Source organism: Pristiophorus japonicus, chromosome 4, assembly GCF_044704955.1.
Source record: "Pristiophorus japonicus isolate sPriJap1 chromosome 4, sPriJap1.hap1, whole genome shotgun sequence".
Classification (NCBI taxonomy): Eukaryota; Metazoa; Chordata; class Chondrichthyes; family Pristiophoridae; genus Pristiophorus; species Pristiophorus japonicus.
In genome coordinates, this window is record NC_091980.1 from 268,374,867 (window position 1) to 268,397,214 (window position 22,348).

A 22,348-nucleotide genomic window follows, 5' to 3' on the forward strand; every position below is an offset into this window, starting at 1 on the left:
ACATCTATAATCTTTGTGTCATTCTTCATTTAATATCTATTATCATCTCATCTTACAGCAACCTCCTTTTCATCCTTTCTTGATCACATTTTCCTTCTCCTTTTTCTCTATACTATCAATTCTTAAAGAAGTAAAAGGAATTTGATTTTTTTTTCTGCTGTGCTTTTTAAAAAAATCACCCATTGTTTACTCTCTCTCCCTTGCTCTTCATTCTTGATATATATATATATATATACACACTGGAATGGAGTCGCTCATCAAAGCACTGCTATCCATCACTACAATTAATAATAATATTATTACATATTTCCATTGACTTCCATATTTCAGTGGTAAAATGGAGACCTATAAAGTAAACATGGATGGTAATGGTAAGCTGGAGCCAACAGGAGATTGCAAAACATGATTGTCATACCTTTGGCAGAATAAGTGTACCACCTTAGACACTCACTTGAAACATATTATTTAAGGTCCCACTTACCATATAGAGGGCCATTAGTATCAAAATACCAGCTCAGAATTACATCACAACATACAACCAACATCAAGAGCAAAATAGCTTTTCGATAAGGCACTGGACAAAGAGGATTTTTTTTAAAATTAAGAAAAGATTTGGCTTGCTAAAAACTAAAAGTTAAATTATAATCTAACTACATTCATTCTTTCTTGGCAAAAGTATACCTTCAATATTGACATGGAATTACAAAGTTTGAGGGAAGAGCTGTAGCCTGCCAGACAAGATAGTTGGCAAAATGATTGTTATACTGCATTTTTAGTGATTATAAGCACAGAATATCTAAACAACAGGTGGACAAGTTAAACTTTAATCTTTTGTATTTGTAATCTGAATGAAATTAATGAGATTAGGTGATCATGGTAGAGAATTCTACACAGTACGAGAGTTATGGATGTTTATGACATTGGAACAGACAATAGGGAATGAATTTCTTTAATTTTTTTGGCGTACTTATCGTGTAGGAATGGGCAAGAAAAATTTAGTTAGGAAATTCGTGTGGAAGCCATTTCTGCCACTATTGCGCCTTTAAAATGCTTTCCATGAGTTTCCTCGTATTTTTTTGAACCTTCCCACTATCTGCCCACCAAGTCCCCACTGGCCTCATCTGCATATGTCAGAGTGAGAACTAGTGGAATAAGCAGCCCTGAGTTTCCTGGGTTTGCACTGCTTTTGCACTCCGGGTAATTTAGACAGAGATTATGAGGCAAAGCAGCTGCCAGAATCACCTGATCAATGGGGAAAGCATGCTTTTTCTGCTTGGAAAGGTCGGGAGGGATTCTTCAGTATGCTGCAAATCAGATGTCCAGAATAGTGATAGCCAGATGTGGCCTTCACAACTTTGCCATTAAGGAAACTCTGCACTTTGACATGGCTGAGGAGGAGGCCCCAGCACTGGTGGATCCAGAAAGACATGGAGCAGACCATTAGGAGGACAAGCACTCAGAGGAGTCTGTGCTGATTTCTGCAAGGACCATCAAAGGACAAATTGTCTCAGAAGTCTTTTCCTGTCTAACTCAGTCTACCTTAAACATCAAATTCTGGCCTCCTTCTCCCCCACTTGCAAATGAGGAGACAGTCACTCAATCCATTACCCATCCTACCTTATGACAACGCATCAGTCCTCCTTGCCCTGACATGACCAAGGCAATAATCCTCACCCGTGAATAATTCAGCACAAAATGAGTGCAGCTTTCCTGTATGACTAATACCCATAAATAATATAGTACCATGTCAATGTACAGTCTTTTTTAATACAATAATTGTGAAGTGGAAGCAATCACCCTATGCTTGCCTAACAACATGCTCCCTTGGGAGCATTCACCTGCCTTTCCTCTGACTATTCTAGCACTCCTTATTAATGCCACCTGAGGGCCAGGATTGTGGGAGATGGTTGGCATCTTATGCTGTACAGAAGAGTCATGGGAATGAGGTGGCCCTTGTCTCAAGTCAGCTGGCTCCTGGCATAGATCCACTGCTGACTGCAGCTCTGGAGGGAGATGTTAGACAGTCTGACCTTGCCACATTCCATTGGCATGTTACATGGGGGCTGCTCTCCTGGGAGACAGTTGGCAGCATCAGGCAAGTGGATTGTTGCCATTCCACTGGGCCCTGGAGTTTTAGCCCCAATGATCAGTGGCACAGCTGAGACCCAGCGGTGGTCATAGTCTTGAATCCACGATGCATACTGCGCTCTGAACTGTCCCTTATAGCCTCTCGGGCTGTAACCTGTGCTTTCGTGGAGGTGGAGGCTGAGTGGTCCCCGATGCTTCTTAGTTAGGTATCTTCTGCAGCTTTCAATGAAGCTTCCACTTGTCAAATTGCTGCCTGCAATAAAGATCAAGCTTCCGCAATGTTGCCGCAAAGGGCAGCTGTAGACTCAAGATCCACACCCGTTAACTGCCACGGAGATTGATCTCAAAAGCAAGCACATAGGTATGATTTTCCTCAAACATCCTTCTTTTCAGGCAATCCCACAACACAGAGGCCTTTGGCAGCCTTATTATCAGCCTCTGCTGGGAAGATGGCACATTCTCACTCACTTCTCCAGTTCCCTCATGCTCTGTGAATCACCCTCACTACCACTATCAAATCCACCCCAAACCTCCCCCCAGCTAAACAAATCTGAGCTGGTGCATGGCTGTGAGGAAACAAGTGCCATAGGTGGTGAGTTGGCAAGGTTGGGGCAGAGGATGAAAGACCAGATAAAGCAGCTGCAGCATAATGTATTAGAGTCACCATTAGGGAAAGTGTAGTGCGATGGATTAGTTTGCAAGCAAACCTTGGTCCAAACATGGACGAAAGAGCTGAATTCCAGAGCTGAGGTGAGAGTGACTGCCCTTGTCATCAAGGCAGCCTTTGACCGAGTGTGGCATCAAGGAGCCCGGGTAAAACTAAAGTCAATGGGACTCGGGGGGGTGCGGGGGGAACTCTCCACTGGTTGGAGTCATAACTCGCACAAAGGAAGATGGTTGTGGTTGTTGGAGGTCAATCATCCCAGCCCCAGGATATTGTTGCAAGGAGTTCCTCAGGGCAGTGTCCTCAGCCCAACCATCTTCACTGATTCATCAATAACCTTCCCTCCATCATAAGGTCAGCAGTGGAAATGTTCGCTGATCATTGCACTGTGTTCGCAACTCCTCAGATAATGAAGCAGTCCATGCCCGCATGCAGCAAGACCCGGTCGACATTCAGGCTTGGGTTGATAAGTGGCAAGTAACATTCGCACTATGCAAGTGCCGGGCAATGACCATCTCCACAAGTAAGCATCTAACCACCTTCTCTTGATATTCAACGACATTACCATCGCCGAATCCCCCACCGTAAACATCCTGGGAGTCACCATTGACCAGAAACTTAACTGGACCAGCCACATAAATACTGTGGCAACAAGAGCAGGTCAGAGGCTGGCTATTCTGCAGCAAGTGTCTCAGCTCCTGACTCCCTAAAGCCTTTCCACCATCTACAAGGCACAAGTCAAGGATGTGATGGAATACTCTCCACTTGCCTGGATGAGTGCAGCTCCAACAGTACTCAAGAAGCTCAACACCATCCAGGACAAAGCAGTCTGCTTGATCCAGTGCAGTGCTGAGGGAGTGCTGCATTGTCAGAGGTGCAGTCTTTCGGATGGGACGTTAAACAGAAACCCGTCTGTCCTCTCGGGTGATGTAAAAGATCCCATGGCACTATTTCGAAGAAGAGCAGGGGAGTTATCCCCGGTGTCCTGGCCAATATTTATCCCTCAATCAACATAACAAAAACTGTTTCTGATCATTATCACATTGCTGTTTGTGGTAGTTGCTGTGCGCAAATTGGCTGCCGCATTTCCCACATTATAACAGTGACTACACTCCAAAACTACTTCATTGACTGTAAAGTGCATTGCGATGTCCGGCGGTCATGAAAGGCGCTATGTAAGTCTTTCTTTTTTTTTCAACATTCACCCCCTCCACCGCTGGCGGACCATGGCTGCAGTATGTACCATCTACAAGATGCACTGCAGCAACACGCCAAGGCTTCTTCGGCAGTACTTCCCAAACCCGCGACCTCTACCACCTAGAAGGACATGGGCAGCAGGCACATGGGAGCACCATCAAGTTCTCCTCCAAGTTACACACCATCCTGACTTGGAAATATATCACCGTTCCTTCATCGTCGCTGGGTCAAAATCCTGGAACTCCGTTCCTAACAACAATATGGGAATACCTTTGCCACAAGGACTTCAGCGGTTCAAGAAGGCGGGTCACAACCACCTTCTGAAGGGCAATTAGGGATGGGCAATAAATGCTGACCTTGCCCGCGACACTCACTTCCCGGAACAATTTTTTTAAAAAAAGGTAGTGTGCACACAATGCAGGCAAATGAGAGTGTGCCCAGTGTGTTACCATGCCAAATCTGGTGAGGTCATTGAATTTTTTTTTGCAGCTCTGGTTTGCAGTCCTTGGGATTCAGGAGTTGGCACTTAGTACCAATGTCACCTCCTTCCAGGCAGTAGGAGTTACATTCCTGGCATTCTTCATTGCAGCTACACTGAGTAGTCTGTGCCTGCTGTCTTCAATCTCCTCAATCCCTCTTTTTTACCTGCTTACACTCATTTTACAGAGTTGACCAATGACTGCACCAGTGTAAATGCAGAGTAGCAGGTGCAGGAAGCATGCTTGCAACTCCCCCTGCAGGCATAATTTACATTACATCATAACTGGTATAATTTGTTTTTTAAATGGGCAACTCATTTTGAGGAAATTCTAGGCCAATATGTGTGGGTAGTGTTCGAACTCTCTATACCATCAAGTACCATGTGTTTTAATTTATTCATTGACAGGATGTGGACGTCGTTGGCAAGATCGGCATTTACTGCCCATCCGTAATTGCTCTGTGAGAAGGTGGTGGTGAGTCACCTTTTTGAACCACTGCAGAACAATGCTGACTGTGTTTAGCAGTTTGATACAACTGAGCAGCTTGCTCGGCCATTTCAGAGGGCAGTTAAGAGTCAACCACATTGCTATGGGAATGGAGTCACAAGTAGGTCAGACCAGGTAAACATGGCAGATTTCCTTCCCTAAAGGACATTAGTGAACCAGTTGGGTTTTTCCTGACAAGCCAGTAGTTTCATGGTCACCATTACAGATACTATCTTTTTAATTCCAGATTTACTTAATTAGCTACTGTGGGATATGAGCTCACGTCTCCGGATTATTAGTCTAGGCCTCTGTATTACTAGTCCAATACCATAACCACTATGCTAGTGTATCCATATGCTAGATCTTATACACAACATCAGGATCAAATGAGAATTAGGACTTATGGCCAAATAGACCATGCTCACAGTGGGAATCTACTTAGCATTGTTCTCTCGTACCCAGACAATGTTATAACAGTTTTCATAGAAGACCCTGCCATATATTCGTTGCAGGATGTAGTGCTAAACTATAGTGAGTTTTGAATTACTTTTGCTGGCCAAACGTTGGGAAGAATTGTTCAGCACATAGAAATAATGCAAATATAACAAAAGGATCAAATAAAGACAGGAAATAAACTGTTGAGTGACTCAATCAAGAAGCATTAGAAGTAAACTTTTGGGAAGTATTGGTATTATTGCCATCCGACACGTGGCTTGAAACAGAAGATGAGTAAGAGATGGGGTTACAAGGAACAGAATATTATGCACATATTGCGTTATGAGCTTGGTGGAGGATTGTCACTGCTGGTAAATAGTGCAGCAATTGAAATGGTTAACAATTCATCAGAAGTGGAATTGACATGAGAAATATGGATACAGAATATTAAGGATGATAAGAGCAACAAAGTAATAATTGGCAACTGCTGTGGACTTTCTTTTACTAAAATTAGCTAAGAGGAACATATAAGCCTCAGTATTTAACAGTTCATCAAAAATAATTAGTGACACTGAAAACAAACGTTTTAAAATCATTGCGGTTAAAATTAGTTGCTAACACCTGCTAATAACGCGGTGTTTGGTGTTAACTGGAAGTTAGGCAGTTGGGAATTGGCGCTGGGTGCTAGTCATGCCTGACGTGAAATTCGGTGTTCATTTTTTAAGGGATGTGCTTATTTGTACTGCAAAAATGGCCATGCTCCACCCTTTGTCATCGATTGGTCCCCTTGGAGGATAAACCACATCCTGAAGTTTCACAGGAATGTGTAACTGGAACTGCCCATCTCAAGGTCTCACTGACTTTGCAAATTGTAACTTGATCCACTTTGACTTCCTGAAGTGACAGAGGACAGAGTTCCCCAAAAGACAGCAAGGGCCAGCCGAAGTGCCTCCCCCAGCCGACGTGCCGTACCCCAGTCCAAGTGCATGCCTCTCCAGTCAAAGTGCCTTACCCCAGTCCAAGTGCATGCCTCCCCCAGCCGAAGTGCCTTACCCCAGTCCAAGTGCATGCCTCCCCCAGCCGAAGTGCCTTACCCCAGTCCAAGTGCATGCCTCCCCCAGCCGAAGTGCCTTACCCCAGTCCAAGTGCATGCCTCCCCCAGCCGACGTGCCGTACCCCAGTCCAAGTGCATGCCTCCCCCAGCCGAAGTGCCTTACCCCAGTCCAAGTGCATGCCTCCCCCAGCCGAAGTGCCTTACCCCAGTCCAAGTGCATGCCTCCCCCAACCGACGTGCCGTACCCCAGTCCAAGTGCATGCCTCCCCCAGCCGAAGTGCCTTACCCCAGTCCAAGTGCATCCCTCCCCCAGCTGAAGTGCCTTACTCCAGCGCAAGTGCAACCTTAGCCCCCTCCCACCCCAGACCATAAATGGGGCAGACATTGCGTACAGATTGTTAACAGATTTATTAGGTATGAAGTGAATAGTGACAGTGTCGTGACTTCTGGATATCAGCCACTCCAACGATGTCCCCTGTAGGGGGTTGGAAGAATGTGATCCATCTTTCCTTAGTTCCCCCTCTCCCCTCCGATACCCCCCCAATCCATGTCACTTTCTCCGCCCCCCCCCCCCCACAGCAGTATCTATCTCTCCCAGTCTCTCTCACTCTCCCGCCCCCAGCCCCTCTCTCTCTCTCCTACCCTCCTCCTCCGCCTCCGCCCCCCCCCCCACCCCCTCTCTCTCGCCCCCAGCTTCTCTCTCCCCCTCCCTCTGCCACTCTCGGCCAACCATGGGCACTATCGGACCCACGCTCACCGCTCTCGGTCCCCTGAGGGTGGTCTGGGGGGGTGGGGGGGGGGAAAAAAAGAGTCTGGGGGTGGTGGGGGGAAGAGAGGAGTCCGGGGGGTGGGGGGGCATGGGGGAAGAGAGGAGAGGGCCAGGGCCTGTGAGGGCGAAGCGAGTCGGAGCCTCAAGTCCTGCTTCTCGGCACTACGTGGAGGAAATGATTCGGGGCCGGGGGGGGGGGGGGGGAGCTTGACAGGTGGGGGGGGTGCTTGACAGACGCATGTCTGTCATAAAACGTGCAGTACAAATAGTTACACTGTTTGTTAAGGGCATAAAAATTTTACTTCCCGCCGGCTATCGCCATGGAAATCATGACATCAGTACGCGTGCAACATCTCCATGGCGCCCTTCTCGCCACATTCACTTTTGCTGTCTCACTGAATGGCTGGCGTCGATGACACCTGAAAAAGTTGGACTGCACAAGGCGGAGAAACAAATCCGGGGCGTTATTTAAAGGGAGTTGCAGCCGGGCCTCAGAGGTCTCGGTCAGTGCTGCATTTGATGCTGGCACAGGCAGTAGGGTGTTGGCATCGTACTGCTGTTGACTCGTCAGATTGAGTACTAATATCTCGGACACATTCTTGGGTTCGATAACGGAAAAATGTGAAAGTTGCATTTCGCTATGACCTCTGTTAAAGTTATGGGGTCAGTGATCGCACACCACGTCATCCTGCGCCGATGACTTGAAAGGCACCGGCTGCAGAGACAGCTTAGGAAATGTGGATCCTCCCCAGAGGAGGCACCCCAGACGGCGGGACAGGATGCCGTACAGACGCAGGGTTTGCCGTGCGCATTACTCTTATCGAGATATCCGAGGAGCGGTGCTTAAGAATGGTGAAGCTCCGCAGGGAGATGGTCACAGAGCTTTGCAACCTTCTGCAGACATCGGCACCAGGACCTCTCTGCCAGTGGCAGTGAAAGTGACAGCAGCACTCAGCTGCCATGCTACCAGCTCCTTCCAGTCTCCTGTAGGTGATATATGTAACATCTCGCAGATTGCAGTGCATTGCTGCAGTCGCCAGGTTACCGACGCTCTCTACAGCAAAGAAATGGACTAGATCAAGTTCGGCATGTCGAGGGAAGATCTGGATGAGCGCTCTCGTGGCTTTGCAAGGATAGCATGGTTCCCCATGGTTCAGGGGGCCATCCATTGTACTCATCTGGCATTGCGGGACCCTCCTCACCTGGCCACCCTCTTCACCTGGCCATCGGCTGAAGACATCGCGCCCCACCCTCCAAATCTCCGTGCATACAAATGGCAACACAAGATTGTGACAAATTAAACATTTTTATTGACAGAAAGCACAATAGTGTGCTGTCAAGAAGCACTAAAGGACGCCATCATCCACAGCAAACAATTATTGAAACCAGTCCCCTTGAAACATCATCACCCATATGCACGTGCAACTATTCACATTACTTTATCATGGAACAAGGACAACATCTCTGGGAAGCATCACACAATTCTTTATTGGCTCATCCAACTGCAACTATTTACATTAGTTCACATTTGAGCAGCATCACCATTTCTGGCCACTAGCACAAACATATTTACCAGCTCTTTCTCAGTGCTTTCCCACCCCTTCCCTTCTCCCCCTTCTCCCCCCTCCCAGGCCGATTGCTCCTCCTCAATGGAGTCTCAGTGCCTGCAGCAAAGCTGGTAGAAGGTCACTGTGTTGCTGCTGCTGCCACAGCGGATGTCCTAGCAGTACGTTCTGCACGACCTCTGTCCCTGGAAGGGCCGGCGGCAGACTGCATCACCACAGCATGGGCACTCTGTGATGGATGGGTTGCAGAGAGGGGCAAGGGCGGTTTGATGTTGTCCTGAGAGAGGACATTATGTTCCAACAGGCCCAATACACTGCTACTCCCCTGGTCAGAGCCTCAGCATCTGGAGCTACCTGGCTGATCACAGATTGCTGCCGTGCTTTGCCAATGTTAGTTCCCCATGCAACTGATGGGGCCCCAGACACGATGGCAGCGGTCAGTGCCTGCGTGGATTCAAGTTGGCTCTGCATCAGGGCAGACTGTAACTGCAGTACAACACGAAGCTGATTGATGCCATCACGCACTGACAACATGACCGTTCGCAGGCCTACCATAACGTCGGCCTGGTGCTCAATCACTACTGCCACGTCAGCCATAGCCCATGCCACCATATCTGAAACCCCATGGTCACTTGAAGCATCCAACATCCATTGGTGCCTTTCAAGGATCGGCTCGATGGGCCGCTGAGACACAAATGTAATCGTTGAGGCGGCCTCCACCACACTCAAAGCAAGTGCATCGACACTCTCGGGCACCCTTGACAAAACACCCAGCAGATCGTTGTGCATCTGCAATGACTGTCTAGCGAGATCCTCAAAGTGGGCCTTTTCATCAATGTTGCTGAGCATCACTCAGGCGCGCACTCACCCTCCGGGTAGCTGGCCCCCTGATCTCCCCTCCCTCGTGGTGTTCTGCAGACCACTGGGTCCCGGAACATCACCCACCTCCATCTCCCCGACCATGCCTTCCGACAAAAAGCTGCTGGCCCCACTCTGTGAGGAAGCTGGATCCTCAGTCATGGCCAGAGAGGTGTCCTCCGCCTCCTCATCCTCTCCAACATCACCCACAGTGGAAGGCTGGCGTGCAGGCCCCTGGCTGTCTTAGTCATCTGAAAACAGAAAGCCAGAGAAGAGTGATTACCACCAGGGGATGGGGCCAGGAGCAGCAAACGTATTATAGAGTGCCAGTCTAATGGAAAGAGCTGAAGGATTGTGGTCTCAGGCCTAAGTGTCCTGCCGGATGCTGCAAAGGAACTCAACATACCGTCACTGTCCCCAGGTTGGTCGGCCTCACCCACCGCCATGGCACCAACTTGAATGCCCATCAGGGCCGAGACACGTTCCTCGAACGGAGTCAGGACCTGCACATCAGAGTCCCCGCTTGCAGTCCGCATCTGCTCCCTGCAGTTGTGGTCATGCTTGTCCTATGAGATTAATGAGAACGTCTGAGTTAGAGCCCTTCTATCAGTGTGTCCCAAGTGCCTTACATATTTTAGTGGATGTAACTGAGAGAGAGTCTTCACAATTCGATGTAACTTCCATTCGCTGCGTGGACTTGGTGGGAATACTTGAATTAGGGGTCCAGGACCTAACAGTAACGGGGAGGCTACCGTCTTTGAGGTGCATATGAAGACTGAGGAGTTTACATCAGAGGTGGGTCTGCAAAACCGAGTAGCAACAGTGCATGCAGGCCCGTGCAGTGGGGGGGGGGAAACAGTGCATGCAGGCCCGTGCAGTGGGGGGGGGGAAACAGTGCATGCAGGCCCGTGCAGTGGGGGAGGCTTCAAATGGGAACCTTCCATCTGGCCTCACCCACATAGAGCATGGATTCTGAAACACTACATTGAGCAGAGAATGCACATTGAGCTCAGAGCTTAGCATCTTGATGGTTCAAATGTAAGATACTCACCCTCACCAGCCACATCATCTTGTTCCACTTTTGTACACATGCAGTGGCTGTCCTGGCCACCATGTCAATCGCAGAAACTTGTTGTGAGATTTCCCTCCACAGGCCTATGAGTTGGTACCCACCACCTCTCCAGGGTATCAAGGAGTGTATCCAGGGCAGCATCTGAGAACTGTTGGGCACGCTGACGAGCTACTGCTGCTGGGTCTGCCATGCTCAGCTTCTGAATGAGTGCGGAGGAAGTGAATATACCCACGAGGCATTGAGGCACCCAATCAACTGCTCAATGGAATCCAGGTGGCGCCACTATGTCTGTGGCACAGCTCCAAATGCTGCCTAACTCCCGGATGTTGAGCCCACACATTGCAGCGCAGCGCCTCCAGGCAAGTGTGCAACACGATGATTTTACGCCACTATCAATTCTTTAGGTGTCAACACTGAATTTCGTGTTTGGGGACCGCGCCCAAAGTGAGGCATTAAAAATTTATCTCATGCAGTGACAACGTCTCAAAAATGGCAGAACCGAATTTTGACCCCATTGTTTATTATTTTGTAGTGAAATGATTATCACTAATATAAAGAATGCATTTATGGTTTCATTGATATGTATTAATGACTTGGACTTGGGAGTGCAGGGTACAATTTCAAAATTTGCAGGTGACACAAAACTTGGAAGTATAGTGAACAGTGAAGAGGATAATATGCAGGTACAGCAAGTGATCAGGAAGGCCAATAGTTTCTTGGCCTTTATTGCAAAGGGGATGGAGTATAAAAGCAGGGAAGTCTTATTACAGCTATATAAGGTATTGGTGAGGCAACACCTGGAATACTGCGTGCAGTTTTGGTTTCCATATTTGCGAAAGGATGTACTTGCTTTGGAGGCAGTTCAGAGAAGGTTCACTAGGTTGATTCCGGGGATGAGGGGGTTGACTTATGGAGGAAAGGTTGAGTAGTTTGGGCCTCTACTCATTGGAATTCAGAAGAATGGGAGATGATCTTATCGAAATCTATAAGATTATGAGGGGGCATGACAAGGTGGATGCAGAGAAGATGTTTCCACTGATGGGGGAAGACTAGAACTAGAGGCACGATCTTAGAATAAGGGGCTGCCCATTTAAAACAGAGATGAAGAGAAATTTCTTCTCTCAAAGGCTTGTAAATCTGTGGAATTCGCTGCCTCAGAGAAGCTGGGACATTGAATAAATTTAAGACAGATATAGACAGTTTCTTAAATGATAAGGGGATAAGGGGTTATGGGGAGCGGGCGGGGAAGTGGAGCTGAGTCCATGATCAGATCAGCTATGATCTTATTGAATGGCGGAGCAGGCTCGAGGGGCCGTATGGCTTACTCCTGTTCCTATTTCTTATGTTCTTATGATAGTGATAGACTTCAAGAAGACATAGCTAGGCTGGTGAAATGGGCAGACACAGGCAGATGAAATTTAACGCTGAAAAGTGCGAATTGATACATTTTGGTAGGATGATTGAGGAGAGGCAATATAAACTAAAAGGGTACAATCCGAAAGGGGGTGCATGAAAAGAGAGACATGGGGGTATATGTGCACAAATTGTTGAAGGTGGCAGGGCAGGTTGAGAAAGCGGTTAAAAAAAGCATACGGGATTCTGGGCTTCATAAATAGAGGTGTAGAGTACAAAAGCAAGGAAGTTATGATGAACCTTTATAAAACACTGGTTCGGCCTCAACTGGAGTATTGTGTCCAATTCTGGGTACTGTTATATATGTAAACTTGTATATACTCTGTACAGCCACCAGAGGGTTCACCCCCTGGAGTCCCAAGGGATCCCATAATCCCTTGGGAGCACAGGTATTTAAGGAGGCCTCACAGGTTGGAGAGGCATTCTGGAGACCTGCAATAAAGGACTACGGTCACACTTTACTTTGAGCTCCCAGTATCCATTGAGACTCTTTCTTCATACATAATAGGTACCGCACTTTAAGAAGGATGTGAAGGCCTTAGAGAGGTGCAGTACAGATTTATGAGAATGATTCCAGGGATGAGGGACTTCAGTTACATGGATATACGAGTGAAGCTGGGGTTTTCTCCTTAGAGCAGAGAAGGTTGAGGAGATTTGATAGCAGTATTCAAAATCATGAGTGTCTAGACAGTAGATTAAAAAAATAGATACAGTAAACTTGGAATGTGCAGATTATTTTATATCAATCAAGCGAATCTCAATTGATGCTAACTGTCATAGTGATAAATTGCTCATGGAAGTTGATTTTCGATAGGGAAAAAATAACTTCAGATGACCTGCCTGGGCAATTTTAAAATGTGGCTTGCAAACGATTGGAGTTATATTGCACCTGGTGTGAACACAAACACCCTTCGAGCAGAGAGTCTCACACTGGATATTCGATCAAGATCTGTCTCTCAAGTTATACTGTAACTTTCTTGTCGATGCACACCCAAAATTATTTTGCACTGACCTGAAAATGGCAGTACTGCAGCCTTAAACATGCTATTGTATCACCCCAGGAACAGTATAGGCTCCCAGAGGCTTGAATAAAATATGTTAATCTACTGAACTCTTGAAATATAAATGAGAAAATGTACGAGTCAAGTTTCTACTCACTAGGGTATGCTGTTATCTTGATAGCTTCTACGAGAAGAAAATGGCATCTCATACTGAATCTTAGAAGTGGCCTCAAAAAAAGTCAATTAATAATTTAACAGAAAGCTGCAACATAGTAGGTGGTATCATTCCTACTGTTACAACACTTCATGATCCTTCATCTCCCTCCATTGTAAAAAATGTTGTAGACACACCATTATCAATAAAGCTCGTTTTTTTCAACACAAAAGATATTTTAGTCAAACAATTTGTGGTTCAGAAGAATATTTTAAAATACTGTACTTGCTCCTTTGTAAGGAATGCTGCATATCTGACCAAAAGGGGCAGGAATGAGGCAAACCTGGGGATTTTTCGGGCCTTCGTCATTATTATGTCCTGCAATTATTTATTTTTTTAAGTCTGTGTTACAATAATTATAAAAAACATAAAAGAATCATATTTCACTTGTTGGAGGAGTATTGTCATCAGGGATTCTTTTACAGACACAATATGTAATGGGAGTCGGGAACGTTTATAACAAGGTTCTATAATTAAAAAGTTAAGATTTTTTTTAAAAATGGGCTTCATACTATCATGGTGGTGATATGCTCCTTTAAATATTAGTTTTAGCAATCAACATTTTGCAATTCACAGTCGATCCACAAACATCATAAATGTATATTGCTCCTTAAATAGCTGGAAAGTATTTTGTGATCATGGAAACTCCGATTGCATTACTTGTGGAACTCCACTGATGCCATAAAAAAGTGTGTCTGTGAACTGTGTAAATAATTGTGGGTTGTCATTGAGCTGAATTGTGCCCTTAGACTCTTACATATTATCTTGAGGTTTAGTGATGTTCAAAATATAAACTGGTTTTCTCCAAATTTACCGTGTTCATTGAGCTGTAATTCCCCCCTCCACCACCCAATTTTCTCCCAGTTTTTCATGCTAAAATAAAAATTGAAAAATCTAAATTTAAGGGCTTGAATTTTCCCCTTATATACAATACATTTCCTTGATGTGCAATGCTCCCATTACATATTACAGTCCCACTGATAACAACATAAGAACATAAGAATTAGGAACAGGAGTAGGCCATCTAGCCCCTCGAGCCTGCTCCGCCATTCAACAAGATCATGGCTGATCTGGCTGTGTACTCAGCTCCACTTACCCGCCCACTCCCCGTAACCCTTAATTCCCTTATTGGTTAAAAATCTATCTGTGATTTAAATACATTCAATGAGCTAGCCTCAACTGCTTCCTTGGGCAGAGAATTCCACAGATTCACAACCCTCTGGGAGAAGAAATTCCTTCTCAACTCGGTTTTAAATTGGCTCCCCCATATTTTGAGGCTGTGCCCCGTAGTTCTAGTCTCCCTGACTAGTGGAAACAACCTCTCTGCCTCGATCTTGTCTATCCCTTTCATTATTTTAAATGTTTCTATAAGATCATCCCTCATCCTTCTGAACTTCAACGAGTAAAGACCCAGTCTACTCAATCTATCATCATAAGGTAACCCCCTCATCTACGGAATCAGCCTAGTGAATCGTCTCTGGACCCCCTCCAAAGCTAGTATATCCTTCCTTAAGTAAGGTGACCAAAACTGCACGCAGTAATCCAGGTGCGGCCTCACCAATACCCTATACAGTTGCAGAAGGACCTCCCTACTTTTGTACTCCATCCCTCTCGCAATGAAGGCCAACATTCCATTCGCCTTCCTGATTACCTGCTGCACCTGCAAACTAACTTTTTGGGATTCATGCACAAGGACCCCCAGGTCCCTCTGCACCTCAGCATGTTGTAATTTCTCCCCATTCAAATAATATTCCCTTTTACCGTTTTTTTTCCCCAAGGTGGATGACCTCACACTTTCCGACATTGTATTCCATCTGCCAAACCTTAGCCCATTCGCTTAACCTATCCAAATCTCTTTGCAGCCTCTCTGTGTCCTCTACACAACCCGCTTTCCCACTAATCTTTGTGTCATCTGCAAATTTTGTTACACTACACTCTGTCCCCTCTTCCAGGTCATCTATGTATATTGTAAACAGTTGTGGTCCCTGCACCGATCCTTGTGGCACACCACTAACCACCGATTTCCAACCCGAAAAGGACCCATTTATCCCGACTCTCTGCTTTCTGTTCGCCAGCCAATTCTCTATCCATGTTAATACATTTCCTCTGACTCCGCGTACCTCTATCTTCTGCAGTAACCTTTTGTGTGGCACCTTATCGAATGCCTTTTGGAAATCTAAATACGCCACATCCATCGGTACACCTCTATTCACCATGCTCGTTATATCCTCAAAGAATTCCAGTAAATTAGTTAAACATGATTTCCCCTTCATGAATCCATGCTGCGTCTGCTTGATTGCACTATTTCTATCTAGATGTCCCGCTATTTCTTCCTTAATGATAGTTTCAAGCATTTTCCCCACTACAGATGTTAAACTAACCGGCCTACAGTCACCTGCCTTTTGTCTGCCCCCTTTCTTAAACAGAGGCGTTACATTAGCTGCTTTCCAATCCGCTGGTACCTCCCCAGAGTCCAGAGAATTTTGGTAGATTATAACGAATGCATCTGCTATAACTTCCGCCATCTCTTTTAATACCCTGGGATGCATTTCATCAGGACCAGGGGACTTGTCTACCTTAAGTCCCATTAGCCTGTCCAGCACTACCCCCCTAGTGATAGTGATTGTCTCAAGGTCCTCCCTTCCCACATTCCTGTGACCAGCAATTTTTGGCATGGTTTCTGTGTCTTCCACTGTGAAGACCGAAGAAAAATAATTGTTTAAGGTCTCAGCCATTTCCACATTTCCCATTATTAAATCCCCCTTCTCATCTTCTAAGGGATCAACATTTACTTTAGTCACTCTTTTCCGTTTTATATATCGGTAAAAGCTTTTACTATCTGTTTTTATGTTTTGCGCAAGTTTACCTTCGTAATCTAGCTTTCCTTTCTTTATTACTTTTTTAGTCATTCTTTGCTGTTGTTTAAAATTTTCCCAATCTTCTAGTTTCCCACTAACCTTGGCCACCTTATACGCATTGGTCTTTAATTTGATACTCTCCTTTATTTCCTTGGTTATCCACGGCTGGTTATCCCTTCTCTTACCGCCCTTCTTTTTCACTGGAATATATTTTTGTTGAGCACTATGAAAGAGCTCCTTAAAAGTCCTCCACTGGTCCTCAATTGTGCCACCGTTTCGTCTGTGTTTCCAGTCTACTTTAGCCAACTCTGCCCTCATCCCACTGTAGTCCCCTTTGTTTAAGCATAGTACGCTCGTTTCTGATACAACTTCCTCACCCTCAATCTGTATTACAAATTCAACCATACTGTGATCACTCATTCCGAGCGGATCTTTTACTAGGTAATCGTTTATTATTTCTGTCTCATTACACAGGACCAGATCTAAGATAGCTTGCTCCCTTGTAGGTTCTGTAACATACTGTTCGAAGAAACAATCCCATATGCATTCTATGAATTCCTCCTCCAGGCTACCCCGTGCCATTTGATTTGACCAATCGATATGTAGGTTAAAATCCCCCATGACTACTGCCGTTCCTTTTTCACATGCCTCCATTATTCCCTTGATTATTGCCTGCCCCACCGTGAAGTTATTATTTGGGGACCTATAAACAACGCCCACCAGTGACCTTTCCCCTTACTATCTCTAATCTCCACCCATAATGATTCAACATTTTGTTCATTCGAGCCAATATCGTCTCTCACAACTGCCCTGATATCATCCTTTATGAACAGAGCTCCCCAACTCCTTTCCCTTCTTGTCTATCTTTCCGAATCGTCAGATACCCCTGTATGTTTAATTCTCAGTCTTGGCCACCCTGCAACCATGTTTCTGTAATGGCCACTAAATCATACACATTTGTAATGATTTGTGCCGTCAACTCATTTACTTTATTTTGAATGCTGCGTGCGTTTAGGTAGAGTGTTTTAATACTAGTTTTTAAACCATGATTTTTAGCTTTGACCCCTCCTGCCGCCCCTTTATATTCAGTGGTCCTTTTTGTTTTTTGCCTTGGGTTTCTCTGCCCTCCACTTTTACTCATCTCCTTTCCGTCTTTTGCTTTTGTCTCTTTTTTGTCTCCCTCTGTCTCCCTGCATTAGTTCCCATCCCCCTGCCATATTAGCTTAACTCCTCCCCAACAGCACTAACAAACACTCCCCCTAGGACATTGGTTCCGGTCCTGCCCAGGTGCAGACCGTCCGGTTTGTACTGGTCCCACCTCCCCCAGAACCGGTTCCAATGCCCCAGGAATTTGAATCAAATTTGAATCAGGAATTGAAAAACACGGCTCAAGCCACGTATTCATCTGAGCTATCCTGCGATTCCTACTCTGACTCGCACGTGGCACTGGTAGCAATCCTGAGATTACTACTTTTGAGGTCCTACGCTTTAATTTAGCTCCTAGCTCCTTAAATTCGTCTCGCAGGACCTCATCCCTTTTTTTAACCTGTATCGTTGGTACCAATGTGCACCACGACAACTGGCTGTTCACCCTCCCTTTTCAGAATGTCCTGCACCCGCTCCGAGACATCCTCGACCCTTGCACCAGGGAGGCAACATACCATCCTGGAGTCTCGGTTGCGGCTGCAGAAATGCCTATCTATTCCCCTTACAATCGAATCCCCTATCACTATCGCTCTCCCACTCTTTTTCCTGCCCTCCTGTGCAGCAGAGCCAGCCACGGTGCCATAAAGCTGCTGCCCTCCCCTGATGAGTCATCCCCCTCAACAGTACTCAAAACGGTGTATCTGTTTTGCAGGGGGGATGACCGCAGGGGACCCCTGCACTACCTTCCTTGCACTGCTCTTCCTGCTGGTCTTCCATTCCCGAACTGGCTGTGGACCCTTCACCTGCGGTAAGACCAACTCGCTGCATGTGCTACACACGTCATTCTCAGCATCGTGGATGCTCCAGAGTGAATCCACCCTCAGCTCCAATTCCGCAACGCGGACCGTCAGGAGCTGGAGGCGGATACACTTCCCGCACACGTAGTCGTCAGGGACACCGGAAGTGTCCCTGAGTTCCCACATGGTACAGGAGGAGCATAATCACGTGACCGAGCTCTCCACCCATGACTTAACCCTTAGATACACTTAAATTGGCAACAACAATGCTAAAGTTTACTCACTGTTATAGAAGAGAAAAGAGAAAAAAGAAAAAAGAAAAACTACTCACCAATCACCAGCCAATCACTTACCCCCTTGGCTGTGAAGTCACCTTCCTATTTCTTTCTACTTCTTTTTTGCCTTCTCCCTGTAGCTGCACAAGCTGGCCTTTTATAGGCCTCTCCGATCCCTGGATTCACGCCTCAGCGGCCACGAACTCCCGCTGCCTCTCGCGGCCTTTTATAGGCCTCTCCGATTCCTGGACTCACGCCTCAGCGACCATGAACTCCCGCTGCCTTTTATAGGCCTCTCCGATCCCTGGACTCACGCCTCAGCGACCACGAACTCCCGCTGCCTCTCGCGGCCTTTTATAGGCCTCTCCAATCCCTGGACTCACGCCTCAGCGACCACGAACTCCCACTGTCTCTCGCGGCCTTTTATAGGCCTCTCCGATCCCTGGACTCACGCCTCAGCGACCACGAACTCCCGTTGATGGGTTTGCTCACTAGCCAACTAGCCAAGAAATAGTAGGAGCTTGTAAACAAAGGTAATGCAATAATCGTAGGGGACTTTAATCTTTATATAGACTGAACAAATCAAAATTGGCAAAGGTAGTGTGGAGGAAGAGTTCATGGAATGCATTCGGGACAGTTTCCTAGAATAATACGTCATGGAACCAATCAGCGAACAGGCCTTTTTTAGATCTTGTATTGTGTAATGAGACAGGGTTAATTAGCAATCTCATAGTAAAAGATCCGCTGGGGCACAGTGATCATAATATGATAGACTTTCACATTACGTTTGAGAGTGACTTGCCTATGTCCAAAACTAGAGTCTTAAATTTAAATAAAGCCAATTACATAGGTATGAAGGGTGAGTTGGCTACGGTAGATTGGAAAATTAGATTAAAAAGGTATGGCAGTAGACAAGCAGTATTTGAGGAAATATTTCAAGATTTCCAACAATAATACATTCCTCTTGGGGGTTGTAACCCAAATTTAGGTCATAAGGCAAGACTTCCTCGCCAGGCGCAGGAAATCCCACCTTGCCATGGTTACCGCCACGAAACGGGGCAATATGTAATTTCATCCCCAAAAACTACACAGGAAAAGTGATCCATCTGTGGCTAACTAAAAAAGTCAATGACAGCATGAGATTTGGGAGAGTTTCAGAAACCAGCAAAGGATGACCAAAAAATTGATTAAAAAGGGAAAAAATAGACTGAGAGAAAACTAGCAAGAAAGATAAAAACAGATTATATAATCTTCTACAAGTATGTAACTAGGAAGAGAGTAACAAAAGTATACATTGGTCCCTTAGAGGCTGAGGCAGGAAAATTTATTATGGGGAATAAGGAAATGGCAGAAACATTAAACAAATATTTTGTATCTGTCTTCACAGTAGAAGACGCAAAAAGGATACCTAAAATGGTGGGGAACCAAGGGTCTAATGTTGGTGGGGAACTTAATGTAATTAATATAAGGAGAGAAATAATACTAGAGAAGCTAATGGGACTAAAAGCTGACAAATCCCCCTGGACCTGCCGACCTACATCCTACGGTTCTAAAAGAGGTGGCTGCAGAGATAGTAGATGCATTGGTTTTGATCCTTCAAAGTTCCTAGATTGTAGAACGGTTCCAGTGAATTGGAAGGGAGCAAATGTAACACCGCTGTTCAAGAAAAGAGGGTTTAATAGGGTGAGTAATTAACAACAGATTTTATGTTATATATGATAGGAAAATGAACTTTAGATTTTGAGGGAATACATAAGAGCAAGCTTGCGTGTTTAACTTTTAAAGAATGTAGCAACAGGCTGAAGGCTAGTAAATCAAACCTTTAGAGACTATCATGTATTCAACTATCATTGTAACGCATGTATAAGCTGACCTAAGTTGTACACCTTGAGAACATTGACCACAAGGGGGTGAACTTGTGGAAGACACTCCTAACCTGGACTTTCAGGTATAAAAGGGGAAGCTCCACCCACCTTCAGCACTTGAGGTCTTGGTAATAAAGGTAACTGGTCACAGAGTGACCTTCTCTCAAGTATGGGCCTCGTGTGCATTTATAGTGTATAATAAGGACATATCAGAGACATACACATTCCAAGAAGCCAAGAGGGGGGCCAAATGCTCGAGAAGATGAAGGGATCAGCTCACCAGGAAATCAACATTGTTAACGCGGCACACAGTTCTTTAGGCAGACAAGGGCAATCGGACATGCCCCATCATGTAGTCGAACCCAAAAGGGGGAATTCAACAGAGACAATGTCGAGCTGAGCGGCGATTCATGCCATCGCAATGGACAACGCAGCCAGTAATGGGGCCATCAACACCTGTTAATGGTGCGCTTAAGGACAGTTACAGAGACAGTCAGAGACGATCGACTGATAATGGACCTTTTGTTTCCAACAACGGGGCCTCCAGCTCATGCTGAAAGTGTGGAGGCAAACACCCAGCCAGAGCTTGCAGGTATCAGCAATATCAGCGGTCACTTGGCGCATATGTGCAGGAAGCCTGCAGCCAGGTTGATGTGCGAGGAGGACGGGCCCGATGTAAGCCCTACGAGGCCAAATGAATAATGGGGGAAATCGATGAAAGCTCGTTCGTATACCAGGACACCACCAATAATGATGAAAGTGCTCCTCAATGGCATCCCAGTATTAATGGAGCTAGACACGGGGGCCAGCCAGTCCCTGATGAGTATCAAATAGTTCGAAAGGTTGTGGGTGTCCAAGGCCAGGAGGCTAAAATTATACCGAATGACGCACAGCTACGGACATATACAAAGGAGATCATTCCAGTGCTAGGCAGCGCCATGGTAGTCGTGACCCACAAAGATTCGGTGAACAGGTTGCCACTCTGGATTGTCCCGGGGGATGATCCCGCACTACTGGGGAGGAGTTGACTTGCTGTCAGGAACTGGAAATGGGGCGATGTCAATGCAATTTCTTCTGTGGAGCAAGTATCATGCTCACAGGTCCTGGACAAATTTGACACATTATTTCAACCCGGCATCGGCACTTTCATGGGGGCCAAGATAGTAATTCACATAAACCCGGATGTCAGGCCAGTACACCACAAGGCCAGAGCGGTGCCATACGTGATGCGGGAAAAGATAGAATGCGAATTGGACCGACTGCTGAGAGAAGGCATCATCTCGCCAGTTGAATTCAGTGACTGGACGAGCCCGATCGTGCCGGTGCTCAAGGTGGATGGATTGGTCAGGATATGTGGCGATTACAAGGCCACCATCAATCGGGTGTCACTCCAAGACCAGTACCCGCTACCAAGAGCGGAGGACCTCTTTGCGACGCAAACTTTTTTCAAAATTGGACCTGACCTCAGCTGACATGACCCAGGAACTGGCGAGTGAGTCGAAGAAGCTGACCACCATCACGACAAAGGGATTGTTTTAGTATAACAGATGTCCGTTCGGGATTCGTTCAGCCACCGCGATCTTTTAGCGAAATATGGAAAACCTCCAAGTCAATTCCAAGGACGGTGGATTTTCAAGACGACATCCTCATCATGGGTCACGATACTGAACAACACCTCCACAACCTGGAGGAGGTGCTACGCAGACTGGACCGGGTAGGGCTGCGACTGAAAAAGGCGAAGTGCGTCTTCTTAGCTCCAGAGGTAGAATTCCTGGGGAGGAGGGTAGCAGCAGACGGGATCAGACCCACTGCGTCCAAAACGGAAGTGATCCAGAGAGCACTCAGACCCCGCAACACAACGGAACTGCATTTGTTCCTGGGGCTCCTGAACTATTTTGGTAACTTTCTTCCCAAATGGAGCACGCTGTTAGAGCCGCTACACGTGCTCCTACGCAAATTGCGCGATTGGGTCTGGGGGGACAGCCAGGAAAGGGCTTTTGATGGAGCATGCAACTGGTTATGCTCCAACAAACTGTGAACGTTATATGACCAGTGTAAGAAAATTTTTCTAATGTGCGATGCGTCGTCCTATGGGGTCGGGTGTGTTTTGCA

General features: G+C 46.3%; 1 protein-coding gene across 1 annotated transcript in view; it reads right to left on the reverse strand.

Annotated features, from left to right (window-relative positions):
- rtn1a (reticulon 1a) overlaps positions 1-22,348 on the reverse strand; it is a 274,924-nt gene that overhangs the window by 124,269 nt on the left and 128,307 nt on the right. The gene's annotated exons all lie outside the window — the stretch shown is intronic.